Source organism: Panthera onca, chromosome D4, assembly GCF_046562875.1.
Source record: "Panthera onca isolate mPanOnc1 chromosome D4, mPanOnc1 haplotype 2, whole genome shotgun sequence".
Lineage (NCBI taxonomy): Eukaryota > Metazoa > Chordata > Mammalia > Carnivora > Felidae > Panthera > Panthera onca.
In genome coordinates, this window is record NC_138351.1 from 2,173,885 (window position 1) to 2,186,889 (window position 13,005).

At 42.0% G+C, this 13,005-nt stretch overlaps 1 long non-coding RNA gene across 1 annotated transcript; it reads right to left on the reverse strand.

Moving 5' to 3' along the window:
* Nucleotides 1-7,130: 7,130 nt before the first annotated feature.
* On the reverse strand, nt 7,131-12,912 carry LOC144614007 (uncharacterized). The gene is made up of 3 exons (XR_013551546.2): nt 12,479-12,912; nt 11,683-11,873; nt 7,131-11,006 (listed from the first exon to the last, which is right to left on the reverse strand). It is a non-coding gene; the product is annotated as an uncharacterized LOC144614007 (long non-coding RNA).
* Nucleotides 12,913-13,005: the final 93 nt, after the last annotated feature.

Here is a 13,005-nt window from a genome sequence, read left to right on the forward strand (position 1 = left end):
CCTCTCACCCTTTTCCATGACCATGCCTCCCTCCTGTCTTCTCTAGAGCACTCATTATTATGTTTCTCCCCTAAACCACATCTCTGCACTTCCTACCTTCTTTGAGGCCTTTTCTCTCCCTTTAGTTGTGGAGTTTGTTTTTTCAGACTTCAGATCAATTTCCGGGGTATTAGGATGATTTGATAGTCATCTAGTTTTGTTTGTGGGATGAGGCAAGCCAGGGTCATCCTACTATGCCATCATTTTCCTCTACTGAGATCACTCTTGTTTTTCTAAATTTTCTAATTTGTTAACACCACTTTTGCTGTGTTCCATAAGTTTTTGTCTGTTGTGTTTTCATTTATATCCATCTCTAAATTTTCTTACTTTCCCTTGTGAATTCTTCTTTGATCCATTGATTGCTGACAAGTGTGTTGTTTTAGTTTCACAATTTGGTGAATTTTCCAGTTTCCTAATGTTGTTGATTTCTGTCTCTATTTCTATTGTGGTTGGTGAAGATACTTTGTATGATATTTATCTTTTAAAATCTATTGAGACTTAGTTTATGGCCTGATATATATATATATGGTCTGTCCTGGAAAATGTCCCAAGTGCACTGGAGAAGAATGTGTATACTGTTGTGTGGAGTGTTCTGTAGGTGTCTGTTAGATCTATTTGATACATTGTGTTAAGTCCTCTATTTTATTACTTATGTTGTCTGGTTATCCTGTCCATTATGGTGAATGGGATATTGAAGTCTCCACTTATTATTGTAGAATTCTTTACTTCTCCTTTCGATTCTGTGAATTTTTGCTTCATATATTTGATGATCTGTTTGGGTATATAAATGTTTTATGTACCTAATGTTTTATTGAAAATTTTATAACTATATAATGTTTTTCTTTGTCTCTAATTTTTTTGACTTAAAGTTTATTTTGTCTGCTATTGGTATAGTCACTCCTATAGTTTTTGATTACTATTTGATTACTTTTTACATGTAATATCTTTTCCATTCTCACTTTCCAATTTTGTCTTTGTATCTCCAGTCTCTTATAGAAGCATATAGTTAGATCATGTGTTTTTAATCATCCTTCCAACCTCTATCTGTTGATTGGAGAGTTTAATTCATTTACATTTAAAGTAATTTCTGGGGCTCCTGGGTGGCTTGAGCGTCTGACGCAGCTCAGGTCATGATCTCATGGTTTGTGAGTTCTGGTTTGCTGCTGTTAGTATGGAACCCACTTTGGATCCTCTGTCCCGCCCACTCTCTGCCCCTCTCCTGCTCATACTCTCTTTCTCTCAAAAATAATTAAACATTAAAAAAAAAATAAAGTAGGGGCACATGGGTGGCTCAGTTGGCTAAGCCTCTGACTCCTGATTTCAGCTTAGGTCATGAACTCACAGTTCATGAGTTTGAGCCCCACATCAGGATCTGTGTTGACAGGATGGAGCCTGCTTAGGATTCTGTCTTCCTATCTCTCTGCCCCTCCCTGACTTGATCTCTCTCAAATACAAATACACATTAAAAAAATCTTAAAAAAATAAAGTAATTACTGATAAAAAGGCACTTCTGTCATGCTACTTGTTTTCTCTATGGTCTACAATTTTTGTTGTTATTTTCTGCATTTCTGCCTTCTGTCTTTTGGTTTTTTGTTGTTGTAAAATGCTTAATTTCCTTAATTTCTTTTTGTGCAGTTACCATGGAGATTACATTTATCAGCCTAAAGTTGTGACTTTCTAATTGTAATTTATAGCTGCTTAACTCCAATAACATTCAAAATCTATGCTCTTTTACAGCTCTATTCTGCCCTTTTTAGCTGTTGATGTCACAAAATTACATCTGTATACATTGCCTGCCACAATATATAATAATTCTTTCAAATGCGTTACTGTCCTAAATCATGTAGAAAACGTTATTTGGAGTTGTAAATCAATGGTACAGTAATACTAGCTTTTACACCAATAACTGTTCTTTCTTTTAATGTATTAGTCTCTTAACTCATGTAAAAAACAAAAAGTACAGTTACAAACCATTATTACAATAACACTACCTTTTAAAGATGCCCCTGTATTTACTTTTATTGAGATCTTTGTTTCTCCATATGGCTTTGAGTTACTATCTAATACCATTTCGTTTCACCTTGCAGGACTCCCTCCAGCAGCTCCTGCAGGGCAGGTCTAATGGTCATAAACCATCTCAGCTTTTATTCTCTGGAAATGTCTTGATTTTCCCCTCATTTTTGAAGAATAGTCTTGCTGGATGTAGGAATCTTGGTTGATAGTATTTTTGAGCACTTTGAATATATTGGCCCACTGTCCTATGACCTCTACAATTTCTGATAAGAAATCTGCAGATAATCTTATTGGAGAACTTGTATGATTTGCTGCTTTCAAGTTTTGTTCTTTGTCTTTGTCTTTTGAGAGTTTGATTATGTGTTTCAATGTGGGTCTGTAGCTTCATCTTACTTGGAGTTTGTTGAGCTCCTTGGATGTTTATATTCATGGCTTTCATTAAATTTGAGAAGTTTTCAGCCATTATTCAAATGTTTTCTCTGCCTCTTTCACTTTGCTTTCTGGGACTCCCACGATAAGTATGTGGCTACATTTTGTGTTGTCCCATATTTCCTTTAGCTCCATTTCTTTTCTTCAATCTTTTTGCTTCCTGTTCCTCAGCCTGAATAATTTCCATTGTTCTATCTTCAAGTTCACTGATTTTTCCTTTTGCCTGCTCAAATCTATTTTTGAATATTGCTAGTGAATTTTCAATTTCAGTTATTGTACTTTTCAGCTTCAGAATTTCCCTTAAAGGTTTTCTCTTTATAGATATGCCTATTTTGTTCACACCTCATTTTCTTGATTTTCCCTACAACTTCCTTTAGTTCCTTGAACATATTAAGACAGTTGTTTTAAAGTATTCGTTTCATATATCTTATTAAGTTTATTTCAGGGGCAAATTGTCAAATTGTTTTTCCTTTGAATGGGCCACACTGTCCCAATTCTTTGTAGGCTTTGTGTGGATTTTGGTTGAACACTGGACTTTTGATTCTAATAATCTGGGAAGTCTGGTAATCAAGTTTTCCCCTTCCCCCAGGGTTTTCTGGGTTGTTTGTTATTGTTTTGGGGATTTTTGTTTTTGTTTGTTTGTTTGAGGTTGTCTCTGTGCAAAGGATCAGCCTGAGGTATAAATATAATATCTTCTTAGGTCTTTTCTGAGCCTTTCCTTGGGCAAGTGCAATCATTTTTAAATTTTCTCTAGCCATGCAGTTATTTTTGAATATCCAATCTTTAAAGTCTGGCTCATGAAAGGGGAAAGGTGAAAACTGAAGGGGTGAGAAAAGAGCACTGGCCATTTAAATTTCCTGGAAGTCAGCTCAGCCAGAGGGGGAGGGGCTTGTAATGGGGGAATCATGAGGGGTATGGGGAGGGGTGCAGCAAAAATGGCTACCTATCTTTTTGCATCAGAAGCAACAATCAGCAGTGAGAACACAGATCGCCAATATTTGGAAGACAGGGCCCTTTTTGTCCACCCTCGCTCCTAGAGGCTGTATGTAAGCTGCTCCAAGAACATGCACACAGCTGCCTGCCATGTGGCTGGGGTGGGGATGGGGTAGCTGCTACTGTGTTAAGAGCTGAAATTGACCAAAATTAACCAAAATTTACCATCCAAGCCTTCCTCTGTAAGTTGCAATGCTTCAAAACATCCCAGAATTCCAAAATAGTTACATCAGATTCTGCCAGTGCCATTTTTGTCTAGATGGCAGACTTGATTCCTGGTGATCCCTACTCCACCATCTCCGTGGAATCATTATCTAGGTTAATTTTAAATTACTATTGAGGGAAGACCTTTTTTTAGTCCTCTAGGTGATGACTTTGGAAGATGTGATTTTCCAATCTGTTGAGAACAGGCACTACTTCTGGTTTTGTGTGAACCTCAGGTACTCTACCCTCCCACCCTGCCCAAAGTTTTTTCCTCTGTCTTGGGTAGCTTGCTCACATGCATGCACTAGTCAATTCTCAGCTGAATATTTCAAGATGATCATCTGCAGATCTCTCTTTACAGCATTCCTCTCTCCAGTATTCTACCCTGAGAATTCAAGCCACTTTGTCCAACTCAGATTCCCAGTTCTATCCCCTCAACTTGAGGAGGCTACCAGGCTCTGTGGGGTCCCTTACTTATATCATGGCCCAGAAACTTCCACCAGGGCAGTGAACTAAGTCAATTGTAGGGCTCACTCACTTTGTTCTTCATTTTTCAAAGATCTCTGTTCATCATTGACTAATGTTCAATGTCATAAGAACAATTGTCCCCCTTACTTTGTCTCAGTTTTTTTGGTTGTTGTTGTTTCAGGTGGGAGGATAGTCAGTCCCTATTACTACATCTTGGCTGATAGTGAGACTGAAGCTCTAATTTGAAATTAGTATCTTCCTCACATGATCTCTCAGGACATATTCTTTGATTTCTCCATTGGTACTAATCAATATCTTTCCCAAAGGTTGGCTTTGGTCAGTCTAACTTTAAGAAAAGGGAAGAGAGATTTAGATAAGGTGATGAGTGTTCTAGAAATCAATGCTGAAATCACAAACCGGGGCTCAAGGGCAGAATCCAGCCCACAGCCTATTTTGCTTGGCTTAAACAGTATTTTTTAAATGGGATAATTGTAAATAAAGATCTGGATTTCTGGCTTTCCTGAAAAATGTGAAGTCTGGCAATGCTGGCTCAATAGTCCTTTAAGGTTTTTAAAGTTTGTGCATGCACCTCTGCAGGCGCTGGAGAAATTATCGAACACCATGCAGGCGTTAAAAAGAATTAGAGGGGTGCCTGGGTGGCTCAGTAGGTTAAGCGTCTGACTTCAGCTCAGGTCATGATCTGGCAGTTCGTGAGTTCAAGCCCTGCATCGGGCTCTGTGCTGACAGCTCAGAACCTAGAGCCTGCTTCAGATTCTGTGTCTCCCTCTTTGCCCCTCCCCTACTCACACTCTGTCTCTCTCTCTCTCTCTCTCAAAAATAAATAAACATTAAAAAAATATCTTTCTTGGTAATAAAAGTTATCTTTATCTTTTATCTTTTTATAGTAGACTGTGAACTTTTGGAGAGGAAGATAGAAATCTGAGTCACAACATGTACTTGACAAATATAAAAAATATGAATGCTTAATAAGCATCTACCTAATGGTTAAATTCTTAAAAGTTAACTTTATTTACCATACGATTGCTAGACTTATAGGTCATAGAAATGTCATGGAAAAATAGCATATGTTTATAGCTGTAAGGAGTTCATGATGTTTCTTAGGAGACCTTTGTGAAAAAATACAGATACTAGTTTCTTAATTAAGTGAATCATGGTGAGTTAAATAAATTAAAAAAAAAAAAGACAGATGAATCAAATTTAGACCTGGCCAGTTCCTCACCCATGTGGCTCAGCAGTGATTCAGCATATAATTTCACTTAAGATTTAGAAGGCATGGCTTTATAGTAACTGTGTCTTTTAAGGACAGGGTATAGGAAAGGTCTTATCATGTATGTCATGAACACATGTCTATTTTGGATATTCAGCATTACTTTTCCCTTCCTAAGGTACATAGATGTCTTTCTCAGAAGTTGTATATAGTTTTGGTGAGATGATCAATCCAGGTATATTCTTCTTCATATTAAAATCAAAGGAGCCATATTCTTTTTGCTGTGAGGCTGGAGACATTTGGTCTAGTCAACTCTTTTTTTTTTCCCTATGATTTTGAATCTTAAGCAAGTGACTACAGGACAAGGGAATATTGGAGTTCATTATGTTACCTTCAGTGCCCCAAATGTATTTTTACATGACTAGTGCTTGCCATCCCTCATTTCTGCCCACTTCTAATCCTGGTTCCCCAACTTTTGTAAATTGATTTCTACTTTTTAAAAAATGTTTTATTTATTTTTGAGACAGAGAGATACAGAGCATGAGTGGGAGAGGGGCAGAGAGAGGGAGACACAGAATCCTTAGCAGGCTCCAGGCTCTGAGCTATCAGCACAGAGCCTGATGCAGGGCTCAAATCCACAATCTGTGAGATCATGACCTGAGCCAAAGTTGGACGCTTAACCAACTGAGGCACCCAGGTGCCCCTATAAATTGATTTCTGAGTCCTTAATATCTGTATAGTAAATGCCATTTTGCTTATATTAGAGGGAGTTGTTTCAGTTGCTTGTAACATAAGAGCCCAAACCCTACAGTGTAATATGCTATCTTGCCTGTCCAGTTGACCAGGCTGTGTAGTTGGCTACAAGTTAATGTGAGCAACGTGGGAGAGAAGTCTGCTACAATGGTTTACACAGGCTTGGGCTGCATTCACAGACCTACCCAGATCCCAGGAAGTCAGTCTTGATGTACACTGTGCTGATCAGGCAACAACTTGGGTATCTGGTGTGAGCAAATATTCCTAAGACTACTGACACACTGGAAAGGCATATCTTATGTATGTCCTAGGTGGTAAGAGCTCTCAAACTATGTGATAGAAATAGTGTGGGCTGAAAAATTGAAAATGCAGGGTAGGAGCGTTATAATTTCTATATTTCTGCAAGTGCTAGCCATCCATCAGAGCTGAAGAGATTTTTTTAAGAGAAGGCAATTTGTAAACTATAAAGCATTGTGCAAATGTGATGTTATGTTGAAGTATTACTAAGTAACTCATTGAACAAATTAAATGTAAGCCAATACGATGCAAGGCTGATGCAATTGCTCAGCTCTTTAGGAATTAAGATCTTTCGATATAGTAGCCACTAGCCACTTGTAGCTATTTAATAAGAATTAGGTGAAATTAGAAATTTAGTTCCTTGGGTTTCCTGGGTGGCTCAGTCAGTTAAACATCTGACTCTTAATTTCGGCTCAGGTCATGAGCTCGTGGTTTGTGAGTTGAAATCCCACATTGGGCTCTGTGCTCATGGTGTGCAGCCTGCTTGGGATTCTCTCTCTCTCTATCTCTTCCCCTTCCCCACTTGTGCATACTCTCTCTCTCAAAATAAATAAACTTAAAAAAATTTAGTTCCTCAGTTGTATACATCAAGTGCTCATTAATTACATACAGCTAGCAGTTACCATATTGGACAGGATAGCTCATTTTTCCTCTATTACAGAAAGTTCTATTGGACAGTACATCTCAAGAAAAACAAATGCTAGGATAAGATTACTGAGTCTATTGTCTCTTCTATTTTAATGACACGGAATATTTTATTTTGAAATATAGTGTTTCCTGGTTTGACAAAACTGGAAGTATCTGTACTGAAATCCTTACTCCCAGTTGCACTGATGTGGAGATGGATGCCCTAGCCCTTCAGCCAGGGCTGGGGCTGCCTGTACCCCCATCTGGGACTTGCTGCAGAGAGGGGTGGGAGGAGGCAGTGGTGAATAGAGAAAGAGCAGCGGTTTCTTGCTTTCAGCTCTTCCCAGGCTCAGGCTACTGCTCCACCCTGAAGGCATCTGCATTTAAGGCAGAACTGTCTCCCTGCATTCCCCAGGCACTTGTGCTCTGTAGGTCAGCAGGCAACCCTGACCTCTTCCTTTGGCAGCAGAGTCTGTGCAGGGACCTTGGGCTGTTTCCAGAGAATGACTGTGTGTTCCTGTGTTCGAGGCTACAGAGTCTCTGGAGGCAGTGAGGTTCATGTGTTCCAGCCTGGTCAGGCCTGTGCTCTTCATACTCTGGTGTGAGAGAAGTGCTCCTTTCAGAAACATTTTGTATGGTTTGAACAAATGTAACAGATCATTTAATGATTATAACTAGTCTCTAAATAATTAAATCTTCAAATGGTTTTGTACTTAAGAATGGAAATTCTTAGTTAAAAAAAATAAACTTCTCATTTTCATGTATATCATGCTGGGAAATAAAATTTAGTTTACAAAAAAAAAATATCATAATTTTGAAGATTCCATCAGGCAGTATTTAAGGGATGACTATTAAGGTCTTCTATCCAAATAAGAGAGACTATATGCCCAACCGAGTACTGTCTTCCAAAGCATCCCTTGGATGTTTGTCCCCTTTTCCTCAGCAGCTCCCAGTGGTGAGGGTGGGAGTAAAGACAATTTGATGCCGGAGTGTCCCATGTCAGTAAGGACGGACGTCTGGAGAAAGAGGTCTTTGATGCCCGGGAAGTGTTGGGAAGGTGGCTGGACATTCCCACAAGTGGTGGAGAAAGGACACAGGCAATCAGTCCTTTGCAGACTTCAGAAAGAATGGACACCAACAATTGTAGATTTTCCTGGGAAGGGAAAATTGTGGTGATAAGGAGTGCAGTAGCCCTTCAGCTAAAATGGTCACCAACTGGGGGTGCCTGGGTGGCTCAGTCGGTTGAGCGTCTGACTTCAGCTCAGGTCATGATCTCACACTCGTGAATTCAAGCCTCGTGTCCGGCTCTGTGCTGACAGCTCGGAACCTGGAGCCTGCTTCGGATTCCGTGTCTCCCTCTCTCTCTGCCCCTCCCCCACATGCACTCTGTCTCTCTCTGCCTCTCAGAAATAAAGAAAACTAATAAAAAAAAAAAATTAAAAAAAAAAGTCACCAACCGATGATGTAAAATGTTTCTTGCCATGCATTTGGGAACTTCCGCTACACTTGAAGAGTGCTAGAAATGTGAATTTATAGAAATCTGTTTATATTTTCCCATTAACTTACAATTAAAACATTTTTTTTACATTTATTTATTTTTGAGAGACAGAGACAGAGCACAAGTAGGGAAGAGGCGGTGGGGGGGGGGGGGGGTGGTGGGACACAGAAACCAAAGCAGGCTCCAGGCTCTGAGCTGTCAGCACGGAGCCGATGCGGGGCTCAAACCCACAAACTGCCAGATCATGACCCGAACCAAAGTCAGATGCTCAACCGACTGAGCCACCCAGGCACCTGACTTATAATTTAAAACTATAATTGTATATGCCTGTTTAAAAAATTATGGTTGAAAGAGAAAATAAATTCACACCTGTGAATAGGACTTTTAATCCATATAACTAAAAACAAAAAGCACTTTCTAATTCCAGAATACTAAAACAACAACAACAACAAAATCTTCAAGACTGTAGATATGTGTGTGTGTGTGTGTGTGTGTGTGTGTGTGTGTGTGCGCGCGCGCGCGCACTTCCAGGTCATTTAAGTTGACAACAGATTAGAGCTTTAGTACTAGGTAAACATTACAGGTTCAAATCCCAAGCAGGGATTAATGTTTTCTGCCCAGGTCACGGATTCCATGCTTAGCTGTTCCAGCCTGCTGTTCTCCCAGTATATGCTAGTGATTATACGAGTGGGCGCAGAGCCAACTTTCACCTTCCTTGAAGCAATGAAAACTTACCTTTTATTGCTGGTGGACAGAAGCCTCAACTAGGTAGATTATTAATTAAAGGTGTTATTCTACTATAAAGCACTTTACTTTGGAAAGGATCATGTAAATAAGACAGACAGTATTTTCGCTGTAGATGAATTGATCAATAATGAATTGGCTGAAACATGAAAGAGCTGAAAATAAGTATTTGTCATTGATTTTCCATGCATTGATAATTCTGCACACCATGGGCTCTTTATCTATTAATCACAACTTTTTTCTGAGATTTCATTTTGTAATTTTTGTGAGGCATAGGGCCTTGTCCTTTTTAGCGTTATTGTTTGTTTTTTCCGATTTTTCCCTCACTTATATGGCAATCTCCTGGTGAAATTAAAAGTTTTATCATGTGGGGTCTAAGTGAATTGTCCAAAGATAAAGTGGTTGGAAATGAAAGTCCCCAATCATAAGTTGTCATGTGCTGTGAACCCAAGAATATAATTTTTTACTAAATTTTAATTACAGATAGTTTACTGTAAAAGTAATGATATTCAAAAAATTTAACTGCAACCAACCCCCAACTCTGAGTTGAGGATGCAGATTACATAAAAGATATGTCAGCCAAACATTTTAACAGCCACTAATGTTAGTCAAAAAGAGAAAAAATTAGTTTTTTAAAAGGTGAACACATAGTTAAATAGGGCAAGTAAGCATAATGAATTTTATATTTTATACTTATGAAAGTGAATTTTAAAGTTTCAAAAAGTAAAATAACTTGTCCATGTTCTCAAGCATAAAGTCTATATAATTATAGTTAAGCAAAAGTATTAAATATAAAAGCCAACATTTACAGAGCATTTGCTGTGTGGTAAGCACACAGATTATCTCATTTAATCCTATAACAATCTGAGAGGTAAGGACTATTAACATCTTCATTTACAGATGATAAAAACCGGGGTGTAAAAAGGTTGAGTAATTTGCATAAGGTCACAGAGCTGGAGGAGACAGATGTGGCAGTCTGACTGCAGAATCCTAGTACTTCACACTGTCTTAAGGTGAAAAAAACTTATTCCCTGAATCCCAGATACCGGCACTAAAGCATTTAAAAAATTAAAAGCAGGGGCGCCTGGGTGGCTGAGTTGGTTAAGCAGCTGACTTACTGCTCAGCTGGTGAGATCGCTGACAGCCCAGAGTCCGCTTGGAATTCTAGCTTTCTCCTGCCTCTCTCTGCCCCTCCCCCACTCGCACCTTTTCTCTCTCTCTCTCAAAATAAATAAACTTAAAAAAAAAAAGGTTGTCTTTATTTATTTATTTACTTTTTAAAAATTTTTTTTTTTTAATGTTTTTATTTATTTTTGAGACAGAGAGAGACAGAACATGAGCAGGGGAGGGGAAGAGAGAGAGGGAGGCACAGAATCTGAAGCAGGCTCCAGGCTCTGAGCTGTCAGCACAGAGCCCGACGTGGGGCTTGAACTCACTGCGAGATCATGACCTGAGCTGAAGTCGAACACTCAACCGACTGAGCCACCCAGGTGCCCCTTTATTTATTTTTTTAATGATTATTTATTTTTGAGAAAGAGAAAGACAGAGCAAGAAGATGAGGGGCAGAGAGAGAGGGAGACACAGAATCCAAAGTAGGCTCCAGGCTCTGAGCTGTCAGCGCGGAGCCTGACGCGGGGCTCCGACTCAGGAACTGTGAGACCATGATCCTGAGCCAAAGTCCGACGGTTAACCGACTGAGCCACCCGGGTGCCCCTAAAAAAAAAAAGGTTGTCTTTAAAAAAATAAATAATTAAAAGCAAGCATGTTTAAAATAAGGGCAGCACATAGTGAAGGTAAACATGGAATGCAGTGCTATAAATGAAAATACAGTGAGTGATTAAAACTATCAACCTTGTGGGGCACCTGGGTGGCTCGGTCGGTTAAGCGTCCGACTTCGGCTCAGGTCACGATCTCGCGGTCGGTGGGTTCGAGCCCCGCGTCGGGCTCTGTGCTGACAGCTCAGAGCCCGGAGCCTGTTTCAGATTCTGTGTCTCCCTCTCTCTGTGACCCTCCCCCGTTCATGCTCTGTCTCTCTCTGTCTCAAAAAAAATAAATAAACGTTAAAAAAAAAAAATTAAAAAAAACAAAACAAAACAAAAAAACTATCAACCTTGTGAGCCTGCAGTGGGTTACAGAAGGAAATGTGGCTACTTCTGGGGTGTCAGTATTTAATGTGGCCTTAAATGGCTAACTGCATTTCTAAATAGCACACAATCCTGGCTTCAGCACTAATTTGGTGCATGGGTAAGTGGCTTAGCTTGCACAGTCTGTTTTTAAAAAATTAAACGTTTTTATCAAGATACTAAGAACATTTTACTTATGTATATATCACACTGGCTTGTATTTGAGGTGAAGTTATAAGAAAAGAAATGAAAAAAATCCCACTTGCCTTTTCAGGGACGGAGAGTATGGGGGCTTCTTGGAGCCGCATGGGCGCAGGCTCCATCTGCTCTGCACCTGCTGTCTGGGCTTGCTCCTCTACGGAGGTTTCTTCAGAAAAAGAACAGATGGGAGGGCTGGAGGTAAGTAAAAATGCCACTTTCAAACCCTGAAGAGTTCTGAGTTTCCAAATGCTTCGTTCTGCAAGACATTAATCTGTTTTTTAAAATGTTTTATGGCAGCGCATATGCTTACAGCGTTAACCTCATTTTACAAGCAATTGCGACAGAGATCTGGAGCAGAAATCACGAAAGGATCTCCTTCCAGAAGATGCTCCCAGAGCGACCGGGGTTTGAACCGCTGTTCTTGCGAGGGGCCGCCCAGCTGCTGGGAAGCCAGGAGGTTCGCAGTTGGCACCAACTAGAAAGGAGGCACTTGGGGCGCTGTGACGGACGTGTCCCCGCTCAGGGGTCATCAGTGGTCACCTGGCACTAAGCCTCGGGGCTACACCTGACCTGCGAGTCTGGCGTTCAAACCGGCTCCTCGGTGGGTGGGCGGGGTCTGAACCGCCTGCTCCCCCCCCGCCCCCCCTCCCCCCCACAGCCCGCTCTCCCCGAGAGGCTGGGGTCCGAGGCCACTCCGGTCGTCAACCGCATCTGCAGGGTCCTGTCCCTCGCTAACCAAAGATGGAGGGAGCCCGTCCCTCCAACCGGAGCACACGCAGGAGCGCAGCGACCTGGTTGCTCCCTCCACCCTGGACACAGCCACCTGATGCTCCTCGCTCACCCCGACCTCCAAGCTCTCACCAGCCTGCCCCCTTTCCCTCCGCAGTCACCGGCCACAGCGCTGGTTTCGCCTCGGGGTGACGGCTCTCAGGGACCGGACCGGGTCTCCTCGGGGTGACGGGACCCGCGAATGCGGACGGGGTGTCCTCAGAATGACTGGACCCGGGGACGGGGGTCTCCTTAGAATGACGGGGCCCGCGGAGGAGGACTGGGTCTTCTCGGACCCGCGGACGGGGGTCTCCTCGGAGTGACGGGACAAGCGGACGGGGGCGGAGGTCTCCTCCGAGTGACGGGACCCGCGCGCCCCGGGACGGGGTTTCCTCAGAACGACGGGACCCGCGGCCGCGAGGCCTCCAGGGCGCCCCCTCCCCCCCGGGCAGGCCGCGCGCCCCTCCCCGCGGGCCGCCCTCCGCCGCCGCCGCGCGGCCGGGATCCGGGCTGGGTTCGGGCCCCGCAGGCCGCGGCGCCGCCTCTTCCGCCCTCCGCCGGCCCGCGTGCGTCAGCCTGCGCCGCCCCGCCCCGCCGCCGCCGCCGCCGCCGCCGCCGCC